Source organism: Erinaceus europaeus, chromosome 7 (assembly GCF_950295315.1).
Source record: "Erinaceus europaeus chromosome 7, mEriEur2.1, whole genome shotgun sequence".
Classification (NCBI taxonomy): Eukaryota; Metazoa; Chordata; class Mammalia; order Eulipotyphla; family Erinaceidae; genus Erinaceus; species Erinaceus europaeus.
The window spans coordinates 48,369,574-48,387,484 of NC_080168.1; positions in this window are offsets into that span (position 1 = coordinate 48,369,574).

Below are 17,911 nucleotides of genomic sequence, written 5' to 3' on the forward strand. Positions count from 1 at the left end.
GATTGATTAAAGGCAGTCTGGGGGCATGACTTCAGACTGAAGAGTTTCCTGTGTGGTTGCATCCCGAGAACATTTATTCTTACATCCTTTGCTCATCATTCAATTTTATGTGCGGAACAACCAAAGACATCACAGCTTTCTTCATATTCTGTCTTGGATTTTAAATCAATGATAATAAAAAATTCTTGAATTCAGACTTTATCCCAGGAGATTTGGATTCCTTTATCACAGAAAATCTACACCTGCAGAGATTCTGGAATCTACTTCTAAAAGGCAGGTACTTGCAATTTCCCAATATCTTTATCTTACTTAATAAATAGCATATAAATTTTAAGTAAAATTTAATAAAAGCAATTTGAGTGGGAAATTAACAATTTTATTTATTAAAAAGCATGTTAAATAGATGACAGATCCACAGATTAATCAGTATAAATATATATGCTAGATGAAACAAATTTAAATATATTTTACCTTATTGTGATTACCACTAAAATTTAGAAAAACTTGCAAGTAAAATTTTAATATCTAAAAGAAATAAAAAAAAACAAGCAGACAAAATGTTCTGTTAGCAAAAATAGCACAAGACTTACTATCAGCTTTAACATTTAGTAATATTGGAATAGTTCTGCAGTGTTTAATAAACTATAGTCTAAACTTCCTCTGAAGATTTTTAAAATTCCCTTTTCAGTATTCAGCACTAAATTCATAAAAACTCAGTTGGGCAAAAGTCAAGTTCCTGTAATTTTAAAGTTGGCAGATGCATCAATTAAATTACAACACTAACAAGTCACTAAAAATTTGGTGACTTCTATAATAAAAAAATGGGTTACACAAAGGAGATAATATAGAACAAATCAGAAGATGACTCATGTTTGAATGAGACTTCGAGGGGATAAACAGTAAAATGTTTGAAATTATTTTCTTAAAGGGGAAAAACTCAAGTCTATTTTTAAATAATAATTGATGGTGGAGGAATACAGGCAGACATGTACAAGATTATATGCTAGAAAGAGAAATAAATTGGACCTGATGCATCAAAGGACCAGAAAAGGTACCCTACCCTAGGTGAAGAGATTCAGGATGGAAAACAATGTGAAATTTGGGGGAGATAGTATAGTGGTTATGAAAACAGTCTCTAATACCTGAAACTCTGGGGTCCCAAATTTAATCTCTCACAGGACCGTAAGCCACAGCTGAACAGTGCTCTGGCAAAACAAAACAAAACAAACAAAGAACTGTATGTTGAGTACAATTGGGACTAGAACTCATTTAGAAAGTGTGGCAACAACAAAAACAGCAAAAAAGCAAATTTGAAAGAAATTCTCATAGCAGACTGAAAAAAATTTTATTATCAAATAATTTAGCAAATTTTTTTTTTTACCTTACTGATTTTTTTTTTTAAATTTTTTATTTAAGAAAGGATTTACAAAACCATAGGGTAGGAGGGGTACAACTCCACACAATTCTCACCTCCCAATCTCCATTTCCCACCCCCTCCCCTGATAGCTTTCCCATTCTCTATCCCTCTGGGAGCATGGACCCAGGGTCATTGTGGGTTGCAGAAGGTAGAAGGTCTGGCTTCTGTAATTGCTTGCCTGCTGAACATGGGCGTTGACTGGTCGGTCCATACTCCCAGTCTGCCTCTCTCTTTCCCTAGTAGGGTGGGTCTCTGGGGAAGCTGAGCTCCAGGACACATTGGTGGGGTCTTCAGTCCAGGGAAGCCTGGCCTGCATCCTGATGACATCTGGAACCTGGTGATTGAAAAGAGAGTTAACATGCGAAGCCAAACAAATTGTTGCGCAATCATGGACCCAAAGGTTGGAATAGTGGAGAGGAAATGTTAGGGGGATACTCACTGCAAACTCTAGTGCACTTCTGCTTTCAGGTATATATTTTGCAGTAGTTTACGGATACGTGTGAACATATGCTCTCTCTCACAGAAACTTATGTATATCTAGGTTTTGGGACTTTGTTAGAAAGTGAACCACCTGAGATGAAATTAGAGTATACTATGAAAGGAAAGGTCTCACCTGAGTAATGAAGCTGAAGGGTTGTCATTCCACACGTGAAGTCTCTGGACACAGTCTGAGCTGAAGCATGTTGAGGTGGCAATCATTGCGTTGGTTAGGTTGTGATCGGCAGATGCAATATTATTTTATATGGATTGGGAGAGGCATGCGGGAAAGTGGGCCCTATCCAATGCTTCCAGGACTGGGGGAAGTAGAGGCTCCATAGTGGAGATGTGAGGTTCCGTTTACTCACTGTAATTTCATAATTTGTTACTTAAACAGTATTTGACTTTAGTTATGGCTTCCATGCAATATATCATAGCAACTTGCTCCTAAACCATCTATACATACCAATGTGGATCACCTTTTCTTTTAATTTTTTTAAAATGTGATGCTGATGAATCAACTCAGGGTCTCCTGCAGGTTTAATACCACTGAGAGATCTCCTTTCACTATTTGTTTATGTGTTTGAAACAGAGAGAGGGAGAGGTGAAGAGAATAGGAACATCATAGAACTGTTACACCACGCATGGAACTCACCACTATCACCATCACCCCTGCCAGTGCTGTTCATAGTGCCCTTATGCAGTGCTGGAACTCAGGCTCAGTGACTCCCACATGCTCTGTTGAGTGAGTTATCTCTTGATTTCATCCATCCATTCATGCATGCATTCATTCATTCATGGCAACACAACACAACACAACACAACACAACACAACACAACACACTGTCCAAGTGAACTAAACTATTTTGCTTGCCCTTGACCTCAAGCTCTTAAAATCATTCTCTAATTTGAAAGAAATTCCTAAATTTCATTAGGTTTAACTAAAACCCAGATAATCTGATGATGTGCCTTATATTTCCATAACTGAATTTTTGGTAAAGCTATGTGTTCTTTTAATACATTTCTATTTTCCAGAAATGAGAGAAGAAAATGTGACTTATTCTGAATTGAGAGTTCAATCTTCATCCTTCCAGCAAAGGACAGCAACATCAGAAGAACCGAAAGCCAAAGGAACTGCATGTTTTGAGCATCTAAATTCTCTCACTGTTATTATACTATTTCAAATCACATTTTTAAACAATTTTTGAAGTATATCTTATACTGAACACTGTAACATACAAACATAATGTCCAAAAACAAAACCATGACTTAATTTAATATGGATTTTCAATTTGCACTTTCTCAAAAGTTCAGATGTTGCTCATTTACTTAGGCGATTGTGTTTTATTTGAGAAAGGAAATATACATTTTATTTTTGCATCTAATATAAATAAATACTGAAAATTAACTTTGAAATAGTTTTTTGCAATAAATTAGTAGAAGTGTAAAACCATATAAGCCAGATAAGTAAGCACTTGGACATCTCCCTGGAATTTGTATATTTGTTTATCTACACTCAGGAACTGTGAGTAAACGTACCCCAGCTAATGTTAAATGATTTGAATGGTCTTTCTCCTATAGGCTGTTTGACTCCAATATCTTCATGGAAATTAACTGCACTGGTTCTGTGGGTCATCTGCTTGGTGCTCCTTGTGTCTGTGGGTTTCTTAGCAATAAAGCGTAAGTCTCTATGATAGAACAATCAAATCATTCATTTGGTCATACAAATGAATCCATTAAGATCATTTAGTTTTGTTTTATAAATATACCTTTATGAGCACCAGCTAGTTTTATTCTTGGTGTTGTCTCCACACTGAATGTCATTTGAAGAGATACAACAATGTTGACTATGTCCTCACCTTGAATGCTGTTCTTTCATGCTTAAGCATTTACTCTGACTCCTATGAAACTGCTGCTTTTTCTCTACCAGGATGACTTCCAGCAAATCTACCTCATTTTTCTCTTAATCAGAATCACCTGTTGTTTTTGTACTTGAGTACCCTATTTTAATTTTCCTGCCATATGTATTTTGTTATTAGGTCTCTGTGCCTCAACAACTATACTGTACCATAGGTCATTGGTAATGTTATCCTCCTACTGGCATTCACTTAACAACAGTGTTTCAAGCAACAGCGAATTTCAAATTTTGACCAATCAATTTGATCTTTGTGCTTTGATCTACAGTTACAGTGAGTTCCAGTCAGGAAACATTTCAGAAGGGAGCAAATTCAGAACTACCGACAAATGCTTCAGGTAATATAAGAAGATCACATGAGTTCTACTACTTAGAAAAGAACTCTATTTGTGTTTATGTGCATTTAAAATATGGAATGAATGAATGAATGGATGGATGAGGGAAATAAGTATACATATGATATATATTAAATATTCAGGAACAGTCACTAAATTCACTTATTTTGGGAATTATTGATAATGCTGATATGTTAACAATTGTCTAATCAGATGCATAGTATCACAGATGATGCCAGTGCAACTGAAATGTTACTAGGATAATTGCTTAGCTGGATAAATAGATTTTTAATTGATTGTTTATTTTAGTATTTTAAGCACCTATTATTCTGACTGTAAATGAGCGATAGAAGCCACTTAGACTTCCTCTAATTCTTTTAGTTCAAAGATGTCACCCTTGTGAAGACAACTGGCACCAGTACGGGACAAGCTGCTACCTCTTTACTAGAACTTTGGGTTCTTGGAGAGATTGCCAACATCATTGCTCTACTTTACATTCAAGTTTTTTAAAATTAAATACTGAAAAAGAGATGGTAAAGAAAAGTATATGTTTCTTAAATGTCTCCAAGTTCTCCATGAAATATTTCTTGAACTCCAGCTGTTCTTTCTTCTGAGGTTATTATTGCAACAAATGGAACCTGATATAGGCCACTTGAGCTTGTGCCATTTCTTTTCCACAGGTGGCTGCTGAAAGCCTAGTTCAAGGTTCCCAAAGTCAAACCATGTGCTCAGCTTTTATTCACATCTGGACTCTTGGCTCTCTGCAGCATCCTTAGTTACCAATAACTTTCTATTCCTTCCACTCCCACTCTCACTTCTTTCCACATGCTTAACTTCTTTGCTTTGATGCTGTCTGCTGTTGTGACTTGCTTCTTGTATATTCCACATGAGTGAGACCATCTAGCACTTGTATTTTAATATCTGACTTAGTTCGAACCTTTCCAGTTGTAACAAGAGGCAGTACACATAATTATTTTTTTAATTGGGGGTTAATGGTTTATGCTATAGTCTTTAACACATAGGTACAACCTCTCATCTTCCCTTGATTAGTATCAAGGAGATATTAATTATGGCTAATTTGTATTACATTGTGTATATGTTATATATATGCCCCACGTTTTCTTTATTGATTCATTTGTTGTTAGGCATTTGGGTTTTTTCTATATTTTGGCTGTTGTAAACAGAGCTACAGTGAACACTGATAAGAACATAATTTTTCAGACTGATATTTTTGTAGTCTTTAGATAAATGTCCATCAGTGGGATTATTGGATCATATAAGCTAGATATCTTTTTAATATTAAATCTCTATAGAGATTTTTGTTTGTTTGACTGCTTGTTTGTTTTAGAGACAGACAGGCAGAAAGAGTGTGTTAAAGAAGCCATAGCAAGGAAACTTTCTGCACTGATGTGGACATCAGCCTCAAACCTGTATGCAGCTTGCATGCAGAGCAAAAATGCACAGTATCTGAGTGATTTCACTCGCTCCTTAATACTGATACTGTTTTCACACACCACTCTCTCTCTCTCTCTCTTTTTTTTACATTCTCAAAGACAGTAGAGTTTCAGCTACCATTGAGAGATCCATTTGTCACTTTCTCCATGAACTCCCTATCACCTCTCTTTTCTTCTCGCACCCCTCCCATCTCTTTTTATTATTATTATCATTGTGTATTATCACTGGGGAGCTCATGCTAACACTATGAATCCACTGCTCCTGGCGGCCATTTTTTCCCATTTTATTTGACAGGACAGAGAGAAACTGAGAGGGGATGGGAGAGAAAGACACCTGCACACCTGCTTCACGTTTCTTTAAGACTTCTTCCGCTCGCTTCTCTCCTCCTTCTCCTCATGGCTCAAACCAGGATCATTGGGCAGGTCTTTGAACTTAGTACTATGTTTCCCAGCCCCTCCTTTCTTCCTTTCTTCCTCCCTCCCGCCCTCTCTTTCTTTTGTTCTACAGGCCACTCATATTTTAAAGTGTAATTCAGTCTTCTCCAATTTGACTTTCCTCCTCCTCACCTTATGTAACCTAATTCTAATAGATTCCTGTTTCTTCTACTAGCTTATAACAACTTTACAGTCTTCTGTAACCATTCTTTTCATCACTGGCTACTGTTGGTGTCCTTGATATGTATTGATATTTTTCCCTCAGCACTTATTTGTATAAGTATTACATGCTTCATTTGCCTCTTTCCAGGATTCCTATGTAATAAATCAAATGCCTACTTTTCCACATTTAGTTCTTTTTTATTAGTGATTTAAAATTGATTTACAAAAATATGAGATAATAGGGGTGTAATTCCATACAGCTCCCACTACCAGAGGAGTGGGTTCAGTCTTCATTACTAGGCTGCCCTGTGTGTTGTAGGATGCTCAGCAGCATCTTGGTCTCTACCCAGATGCCTCCAGTAGTGTCAGGTGACCTTATGGCCTAGAGAGGGAGTGTGTGAAGAACTACTGCTCTTTATCTTCAAAGGACTATTCCATAGTTCTCCCTGTATTTCTGATGTCTGTGCACTGAATCACTGTGAATGAGTCATATCTGAGTGTTGATTAGCATGGAGTGGATTCCCACCACCACCAATTGCTTCCCTCCCTCAGCTCTTTGAAAAATGATTTTGAAAACTTCTTGATATCTAGAATTGACTTTATATATGACAGCTGAGGAGGACTCTGATTCCCATATCTTCACTGTGTAGTTGATATATTTTAGCATTAAAACACTTTTATCTTTAAGGGGTAAAATTAGAGTTGTAACGTGATTCAATGGGTCAAATGTTTGAAAAAATATATCATAGCAGATATTTTCTGGACATATGAATCTCAGTCTGCATGACTGATTCATGCATTCATTTGCTCAGAAGACCCTGAGTAAGTTATTCTAAACGCTTGGCCCAAACCTGGGGCAGTTAGAAAGGGTGACTAACACAGTGTTGAACATATTTTTAAAACTCACAATAACTGCTTGATGAACAAATAGACTATTTATTATTAGTGGGCAACCAAAGACATCACAAAGCATTTCTTATTATAGTGATAGAACCACAGATAAAGTAAAAATGTTTAATCATGGGGCCTGGCAGTAACTGTTGAGTTCACACAGTATCATGTGCAAGGACCCTGGTTAGAGCCCTGCTCTCCACCTACAGGAAGGAGGCTTCCTGGGAGGTAAATCAGGTCTGCAGGTCTTTCACCCTCTCTGTTCACTCCCCTCAACTTCTCTCTCTCCTATCAAATAAAACAGAAAGAAGGAAAAGAAAAAAAGTAGAGAAATGAGCTCTGGGAGCTATAGATTCATAGTGTCAGCACTGAACCCCAGTGGCAATTAAAAAAAAAACTCTAAACAAAAAGTAATAGTTCATCTCGATACACACAAAGTCATCAAATTTAAATGTTTATTTTATCATCTATTCAGGATTTTGTGAAAAAATTGTCAAAGATGCAATGTTATATGACCCAGGAGAAGTTTTGGATTGGTTTATATTACAACAGCAGCCAATGGAAATGGCTTTGGCTAGATGGGTCAGCTTTTACCCTAGACAAGTAAGTATCATTCTGCTATTTTAACCACCAGTCCCAGAACAGTGATTAGTGTGAATTTTATGATATGGCAAATTCCATGATCAATATTTATGCCAACAAAAATAAAAGAGATGATGGAAAAGTAGGAATGTAAAATCATATTAGCAGCATACAAAGAAGTGTACTCAGCTAACCTCAGTGACTTTTCAACAAAGCCTTATGGACTTTGCAGTGCTGTGTACATTTTTTTTTTGTAAAGAACCTAAAGTGTAGATTGTCTAACTTGTCAAAAATAACATTCAAATACTGACATTCAGGGAAGCAACTATAATAACAACAGAAGAGTTATGAGTTTATAATGACTAGTAGTGTAAAGAGGATCCTTGGGAGATAAAGGTCTCATCTGAGTGAAACTTCAACAAGAGATCATTATCAGATTTTTACCTATTATCTTATTTCTCTAACTAAATTAAACTAGTGTTTTCCAACCCATTGCATTTTATAGTTGGTAAACAGGGCAAATCCCAATTCATTTTCACATTATATGTTTTCTAAATCTGCTTCCTCTTATCATCAGCTAAACTCTATTACGAATACTATGACTGAGAAAATGAATCCAACAATTATCTACACTCAGTAAAACTCATTATTTTAAGACACTTGCATCTCATATATTTATTTCTGAGTAGTTACATTGTCTTTTACGAGGTCTCATTTGATTATTCTAAAGAGTATTCTTCAAATATTTGTCCCTTGTAGTATAAAAATTTATAGAAATTATATGTGTGTGTGTGTGTGTGTGTGTGTGTGTGTGTGTGTATTCATAACTTACATCCACCACCAAGATCTTGTGCTAACTCACCAAATGGAACCTTCCATCAATCACCACTGAACTCTCTTTTATAACTACCACAGCTTTCACCAAACTATTAATTTGGTAATTATTGTTATTATTGCAGGCTCATTTAAAAAATAATTTGCAAGGGGGCCAGGCAGTGGTGCATCTGGTTAAGTGCACACATTGCAGTGCACAAGGACTCAGTTTAAAGCCACTGGCCCCCACCTGCAGGGGGAAAGCTTCAAGGGTAGTGAAGCAGGGCTGCAGGTGTCTCTCTAAATATCTCTTCATCTGTTTCTCCCTTCTCCCCCTCTCAATTTCTGTCTGCCTCTACCCAATAATAAATAACTAAAAATATTTTTTAGAAATAATAAAATAATTTACAATAATCTGTAAATGCTATTTATTCTCTTTAATTGTATTCTTTCCTGAGTGCATGGTGTCTTCCTTGGAGTTAAGTTATATCATGCATCACAGCAGTTTAAATGCTTAATTAAATAATATAATTTAGCTACTTTCTATTACTCTAAGTAATTAAATATATGAAAAATATATATCAATGCCAGAAATAGCACTATTACCTTTTGTGGGGAAATATTCATTTTATATTGGAACAAAATATACTTTTTTTATTATACATTATGAATGAATTCTCTTGATAGATTATAAAAGCTTTAATTTTTGGTATGTCAAGTATGGATACATATGCTCTTAAACCAACATGCATTTGGGTTATTCTTCAGGCTTTAAGAGTTAGAATGAATTCTAACTGAAACTATTGAGAACTACCATTGAAATAAACACAATATTGATTATCAAATAAAAATGATAGCAAGTAGAATGTACTCGGTCTCAGTATATTATTAAAGTAAATTTAAAAGATTCCGAGAAAGTGGGATAATAAAAACTAAAAAAAAATTTCACTTTTGAATGAAAGAAATGTTCTTTTACAAGAATGTTATTTATTTTCTCATTAAACAATCTATGGTTTTTAATTAAAGTTTTGAAAAAATTGAATTTTCCCTAGTTTTATCTTTGCTATATTAGAGAAACTTGTTTTGATCATTTTCTTAAATAAATTTTAATGAAATAATTTTATCAGTATCTATGCATCAGTGAATTTGCTCAATAAGTCTTTCTTTCTATTTCAATAAATGCATTGTAGCAATTTAAATAGAATTGATGTATGAAATAACTTTTTATTTAAAATAGAAATTTTTGTCTCTTTTAGGTTTCAGTTAATAAGGCCTGTCTCTTTCTATGATTCATGTAAATATATAAAAAATGGTCAGTTATTTGATGCTGACTGCAAAGAATCTGGCTACTGTGTTTGTAAGAAGACAACAGATGAAGATCAAATTTTTTAAATCACAAGTAAATAAATGAACATAAGAACATTTTACATGATATTTTACCTATTTAAGAAAAATACTATCCACCTAATATATGTATTGTTCAAATAATTAATCACATATGTTTTAATATATCATTGATTAAATTTAAACATTAAAACTGATGAACATTATTACTTACTTAAGGACATGGACTGTAAAAGTATATAAATGAGAAGAACAAAGTGAAAAAATGCAAAATGCTAAAGATTTGCTATATCTATACAAATTGAAGCCATAAGCCCTCCAAATTCATCAAAGCTTCAAATAAATATGTCACTATATATAACTTCATACTGAATATGGGTGGTATTTTCCTTGAATTTTTTGTCTTTTTTTAATAATTATTATATAAGAACTATGGAGGACAGAATAAATGTGATCTAACAAAAAACTTTTTTCCCTTATAAATTAATGACTTGGAAATTATTGTAAAGATTTTATGGATTTAACTTCAGCTCTCATCAGATTTGTATTACTATAATTCCTTTAAAATATATAGCATCTTGTAAACCAATTTTCCCATCAAAAATAAGTTGATGATTAAGAAAGATTAAAATACTATTTTTAAATCACTTTATGGGTGGTGGTGATTAATGGTTTATAGCACAGCTGTCAGCACATGGGTACAACTACTCATCTCCCCATTATAGGTGTCTGCAAAACTCACCCACAACATAGGCCTTTTTCCACCATTGTACACCAGTACCCCAGTCCCTTTCATTCCTCCTCTCCCCTCCTTTCCCAGAGTCCTTTGCATTGGGGCAACATCCTACATCCAGTCCTATACTTCTTACGTAGTTTCAACTATTAAGTGAAACCATTCAGTATTTATCCTTCTCTTTTTCATTTATTTCACTTAAATTCATCCAAGCTACATCCAAAATGAAGCAAAGGAGATTATTTCATCACCATTTTAAACAAAAATATACCACTGTGTATATACCACAGCTTTATTAGCCACTCATCCATCATTCACTCTCAAGTGACTTTTCATCACCACTTTAAATAAATAACAATAAATTTTATCTTAAGTTGTGAAAACATTTTTATTGCCTAGAGGGTTATTACTAGGGCTCGGTGCCAGCACTGAATTTCCTACTCCCAATGACCTTTTTTTTTTCTTTTATTTCTAATTTTTATTAGATAAGATACAGAGAAATCTAGAGAGGACAGGGAGATAGAAAGAGAGAAAGACACCAGTAGGCCATCATCATTTGTGAGGTGAACCCCTGTAGATAGGGAGAGGAGGCTGGAACCCTGGTCCTTGGACTTGGTAATAAGTATGCATAGCTAGGTGTGCCATTGCTTGGCCCCTGGTTGTGAAAACAATCCAAGTATACTGAACATTCAAAAAAGTAAAGTATTTTAGAAACTGTAGTTATACTCCCAGTTCATTTTAATGATTGGATAGATATTCTGCAAGAAAAACTTTTCTATTTTTGGATTGAATTCATTTTATGACTTATACAGTAAAGATAATTACAGTTTACTATTTTTGGATCTTTACAGGAATTCACTGTATACTTAAAATATCATCTAGAACTAAAATGATAATTTAGTTGTATAGTGGTAAAAGTTTTTTTTATTACTGGCTGAAATAAATGAAATGGTTCGGATTCTATGCATTTTAAAGAAAAATTATTAAAGAATATTAACTAGAAGTAATTGTCAAAAATCAGCATTCGCTTACCTTTCATATTTGTGATTTACTGACAATTAGTCTTAAACTATTTTTCCAGAAATGATTTTGAAGAAATCTATCTCTGTTACCATCTTCTCCATAACAAATTCTGTGGGAAGATTGAGGCCTTATTTATAACAGTAAGATACGGGGAATTAATTCACACATGTTGCCCAGGAATAACTTGAATAAAGCAATCTTCTTTTTAGGTTTTAATCTGCTATACCTTTAAATTTTATTTTTATTTATTTTTATATTAAAGAACTACATGTTGACAGGGGTTTGAATCCACACCATTCCCACCACCAGAGTTCTGAATCTTCACTCTCCCCACTGCAGTCCACCACAATTCCCTAAGGTTGTAGACATGGGCCAACCATCCTCTCTACAACTATCTGTCTACATTTATACATAGTTGTCCTTTCTTTTTCTGATTCAATCCTCTCTTCCCCTCTAAGCCACTCATGACATCATAACTACCTCCATATGTTCCTCTCCTTTTCCTTCTCTCTCTCTCTGGGTGCTGATGGAACTGGAGTGCAGAGCCCTCTTACCTTCATTCTACCACTTTTTCCCTGCTGGGAATATGGATCAAGGTTGTTTATGGGATGCAGAAGGTAGGAGTTCTGGCTTCTGTAACTGCTTCTCCGCTGAGCATGGGAGTTGACAGATCAATCCATACCCCCAAGCTGTTTCTATCTTTCCCTAGTGGACCAGACCTCTGGTGATGCAAGGGTCCAGGACACACTGGTGAGGTTGTTTGCTCAGAGAAGTCGGGGTGTAGTCATGGTAGCATCAGTAACTTGGTGTCTGGAAGGTGGCATGGCCTAAGTTGAGACAAGATGGTTAATGAACAGGAACCAAAAAGTAGGATTAGAGCAGATGACATTAGGGAATTTAGGGTAGAAGAAAACTAGGAAAACCATTTTAGGCATGTTCCTGGGTGCATAAAACTATGGTAGTTTTGAAAAACAATCTACTTTAGATAAAATATCAGGAAAAAAATCTTTCTGCACAATTTTAAGTAGAACATAATAACTCAGTAATGTTTGATAATTTTATAATGTGAAATAAATCATGGCTAAAATGATACCCAACTCTGGTGCACCTGAAGAGAAATTTCATAATCTACACCATTATAAAGTATACTGGTTAAACTTTTCAGGACTCAATGGGGAGTTATCACAATAAAAAGATGATCATGAAATCACTTTATTATAGTAGCAATATATAATAGTTGAAACACATTCAGTCTGTTGTGAAATCAGATTGGAGTCAAATATATTCATTTCCCCTCTGTTACAACTGCCATTTCTTTATTCAATTAATTTATTAATTTGTATAGAGACAGAGAGAAATTGAGAAGGACATAGAGGGGAAGGGAAAGAGAAAGTTGGAGCACTGCTTCACCACTTGTGAAGCTTCCTCCTAAAGGTGGGGAGTAAGGGGTTTGAACCTGGGTCCTTGCTTATGGTAATGTTTGTACTCAAACAGCTACAACACCACCTGGTCCTTAGAATTGCTGTTTCAAAGGAAAAATATCATTGTCTTATTTTCCATAAAATAAGCATAGCAATTTTCTTTTCTCTGGAGAACTTTTGCAAGCTAATACAGCTCTAAATTCTTCAAAATTTATAAAACAGAAGAAACATCTGATTTATTTCTGAACTCTGAGTGCTGCCAATTTCCAATTAGGCAAGAATTCATCCCTGTAATTTAGCAGCCAAGCTACTTCTTATTGAATGTCAGAACTGCACCAAAAGTAATCCTCCTCCCTACTACCCTTCAGGGCACTGTTCAATTCTGGCTTATTTTGGTTCTGGGGATTGAACCAAAGCCCCAAAATAAGAAACAATTCAGGACACTGAAGCAAAACTGAGGTTGGTGTTCAACAGAATTGGGAACATGGTGGGGGGGGGCATGGTGTGGCAAAATAAATTTGTGATGAAAGGGTTCACTTTAAACTAATATTTCCCCCTACTTTATTTCCCTCTGTATACTAAACTAACTACACAAAAGAAACTAAGTAAGATATAACTCTTAATATCTTCTGACAGCATCAGGAATGTTGTCACTCCTTGACAGTCTTTGGAAGAAACACTGTATATAATTGGCCAAGAGATACATTGGCCAAAAAATATATATCAATTAAAGGACAATTACTGTCCCTGTGACAACCTTTATTAGAATCATCAAACAAGTAAATGCAGTAAAACTTAAAGTTAACTTAGATCACACTAAAATCCTAGGTGTATTTGCTACCTGAGGTCAGACCCATAAACCTAAGACCAGTTTAAATACAGCAAATGACGCTCATTGCTTTAACAATAGGAAAAAAGTCTAAGCTTGTCAGATAAAGAAAGGACTATAAAAACTGGATAAAGGCAAGAGACTGAATCACTTAATAGTGACCTTTTTGGTCAATATCAGGTCACCCCATCATCTGGTGTCTTCACCAGGGAATCCTTGGATTCCCACATCTATGTGATAGATATGATGGTTCTAAACCTTTAATAGATCCCTCTCCCCACCATCACTGGTCACTTCCATCAGGAACATCATCATAAGCCCTTTTGTGGGCCTCTCCAGGACCTTACCCTCACTATATACTAGCAGTAGTAAGGACTGCCCCAGTCTCCAAAGGGAAGCTGGGTCATCCTGCTCTAACTTTCAAAGAAAACTGATCCTGAAATGAGTGCAGCCTAGAATTTTCCCAATTGTGACCATGAACTGTGAGCTCAGACTGACAAAGACTTGGAAGTTACATGGGCTCTTGTTCTAAATGTGAATATATATGGCTGTGGATCAAATCAAAGGGGTAAACAATTAATTGTATTTATATATATTTTTTTCTTCAATTTTTGGACTTACTCTCTGCACTAATCCAGCTTTTTAACCCTATTCTCAACTCAGGGACCATTTTCCCAGACCATATTTTTAGTCCACTTACAGCTTAGCTATCAAGCTCAAGCAAAGATTACTAAAGTCATGGGTCTCTAGGAGCATACCTAAAATATAAAAAAAAAAATTAGCTTTTTTCTACCCTAAGATCACTGTTCTCATATGTTTTATATCTATTTTTTTGGTTCCTGTTTATTAAACATTTTTTCCTTCTTTATATATTACCACCTATCAGACACAAGTTGCAGATGCTATGATTCCATCCAGATCTCCCTGGACAGATAAGCCTTACCTCTCTAGAGTCCTATTCCACTAAGGAAAAATAGGAAACAGGTTAGGGTATGGATCAGCCTACTAATGCCCAAGTACAGCAGAGAAGGAAGAATCAAAGAAAAAATGGATATATATATATAGTCAACTGACCCATATATGTGACCTTGGGAGAACTACTACAGTTTGCAATGGAGGGAATGGGGACACAGAATTCTGGTAGTAGGAATGTTGTGAAATTATATTCCTGTTATCTCATAATTTTGTAAATCAGTACTAAATCACTAATAAAATTTTTAAAAATAAGGTTGATTCACGGTCACAGACTGTTTCTATCTTTCCCTAATGAGACAGGTATCTAGGGAAGATAGATACAGGTTGGGAGCATGGAACAAACTGCCAACACCCATGTTCAGTGGAGAAGCAATTACAGAAGCCAGACCTTCCACATTCTGCACCCCATAATGATCCTGGCTGGGTCCATGCTACCAGAGGGATAAACAACAGGTAAGCTTCCATACTGTACAGCAAACCATAACAAAAGGACTTTTCAAAGTTAACCCAATTACCAAATAATGTGATGATAACATTAACTATCGATTGTCTTTTTGAACCCTAAGATAGCAGGAACCTCACATCTCCACTATAGAGCCCCTACTTCCCCCAGTCCTGGAACCCTTGGACAGGGCCCACTTTCCCGTATGCGTCTCCCAATCCAAACCAAATAATATTGCATCCGCCGATCACAACCTAACCAACGCAACGATTGCCACCTCAACATGCTTCACCTCAGACTGTATCCAGAGACTTCACGTGTGGAATGACAACCCTTCAGCTTCATTACTCGGGTGAGACCTTTGCTTTTATAGTACACTCTAATTTCATTTCAGGTAGTTCACTTTCTAACAAAGTCCCAAAACCTAGATATACACCAGTTTCTGTGAGAGAGAGCTTATGTTCACACGTATCCATAAACTACTGCAAAATATATACCTGAAAGCAGAAGTACATTAGAGTTTGCAGTGAGTACCTCCCTAACACTTCCTCTCCACTATTCCAAGCTTGGGATCCATGATTGCTCAACAAATTGTTTGGCTTCGTATGTTAACTCTCTTTTCAATCACCAGGTTCCAGATGCCACCAGGATGCTGGCCAGGCTTCTCTGGATTGAAGACCCCACCAATGTGTCCTGGAGCTCTGCTTCCCCAGAGACACACCTTTCTAGGGAAAGAGAGAGGCAGACTGGGAGTATGGACCGACCAGTCAATGCCCATGTTCAGTGGGGAAGCAATTACAGAAGCCAGACCTTCTACCTTCTGCAACCCTCAATGACCCTGGGTCCATGCTCCCAGAGGGCTAGAGAATGGGAAAGCTATCATGGTAGGGGGTGGGTTATGGAGATTGGGTGGTGGGAATTGTGTGGAGTTGTCCCCCTCCTACCTTATGTTTTTGTTCATTTATCCTTTCTTAAATAAAAAATTTTAAAAAAAGAACAGGTAAGCTTCCAATGGAGTGGATGGGATATGGAACTCTGGTGGTAGAAACTGTGTTGAATTGTACCCTCTTATCCTATGGTCATGTTGATCATTATTATATTAATAAAAAAATTAAATAAAACAAGTATTTTTATAACCAGTACTAGCTCAAGAAAAATAAATAAAAGCAAGGAAAACTGGAGATGTCCCTCAGAATATGAATGCCTGAACACAATGTGGTAATTCTAAATAATGAAACTTTATTTACACATACAAAATGAAATGAATGGAATAAATCCCCAGTTATGCTGCAGAGAATGCCTTAAAAATTTACATCATGTTTCAAAATAAAATGTTTGAAAAATGTGTCAAAAATGAAATCAAAATTACAATTATATTGTCAGAAGTTGAACACAAAAAGAAAACCCCAAACTAAGCAAGAGCAAAAGACTACCATATACAAAGAAACTCTTGGGTGGGAGAGATAGCATAACGGTTATGCAAAGAGACACTCATGCCTAAGGCTCTGAAATCCCAGGTTCAATCCCCCACACCACTATAAGCCAGAGCTGAACAGTGCTCTGGTGTTTCTCTGTGTGTGTCTCTCTCCCTGCATCTAAATAAATAGATAAATAAATAAAATATTTTTTAAGAGAAATTCTCGTAATGATCAAAACTCTTTTAATAGAAACTCTGCAGTGACATGGCTTATTAAAAGCACTGAGGGGGGAAACAATCAGTCAAAGATGCTCTACTCTACAAAATTATCTTTTCATAAAATAGTTCTTCCAAAAACAAACACCAAATTCTTTATCTTCCACATATAAGTGAAATGATACGGTATTTTTCTTTCTCCATAGGAATTATTTCACTTCTAGGTTCATCCATTTTTTTTTTCTTTTTAATGACAAGAATTTGTTTATGTTTTAAAAAGTAATAGAAGTTGCACATGCTAAAAACAAAAACAAAAGCAAAAAAAACCAAATAAACAAAAGCAGAATACCACTCTAGCTACTTGTGGTATGAGGCAATGAACCAGTTGCTAACACATGGGTACAACCTCTACTCTCCCCAAGAAGGTGTCTGCATGACATCTTCTCCTCCAACCTAAGTCCTTTTCTATCACTAGGTCCAGGGCCCTAGTGCCCTTCTAGCCCATTTCATTCCCTCCTACTAAATGTTTTATATGTTTTGTTTGTCATTGAGTTACAAAGCATTTTCTAGTGAGGAATTTTGATTATAAAATGTTTCCTGTTAAGCATATTTTCACTGAATTGATTTCTTATTATTCATTAACCGAATTTTCAACAATGTGATTAAAGAGGATAAGTGAGGGGGCAGGGTGGTAGCGCACCAGGCTAAGCGCACATAGTACTAAGAACAAGGACCCCTGTGCAGGCATGCAGGTTCAAACCCCCAAGTCCCCAACTGCAGGGGGATCACTTCTCAAGCTGTGGAGCATGTCTACAAGTGTCTTTCTCCCCTCCTCTTTATCTCCCCCAACTCTCTCAATTTCTCTCTGTCTCATACAATTAAAAAAAAAGAGAGAGAGAGAGAGAGAAAAGAAGAAAAAATGGCTACCAGGAGCAGTGGATTAATAGAGCAGGCACCAAACCCCAGCAAAAACCCTGGAGGCAAAAAAAAAAAAAAAAGATTTGTGATAGATACAAATTTCAAATATCAT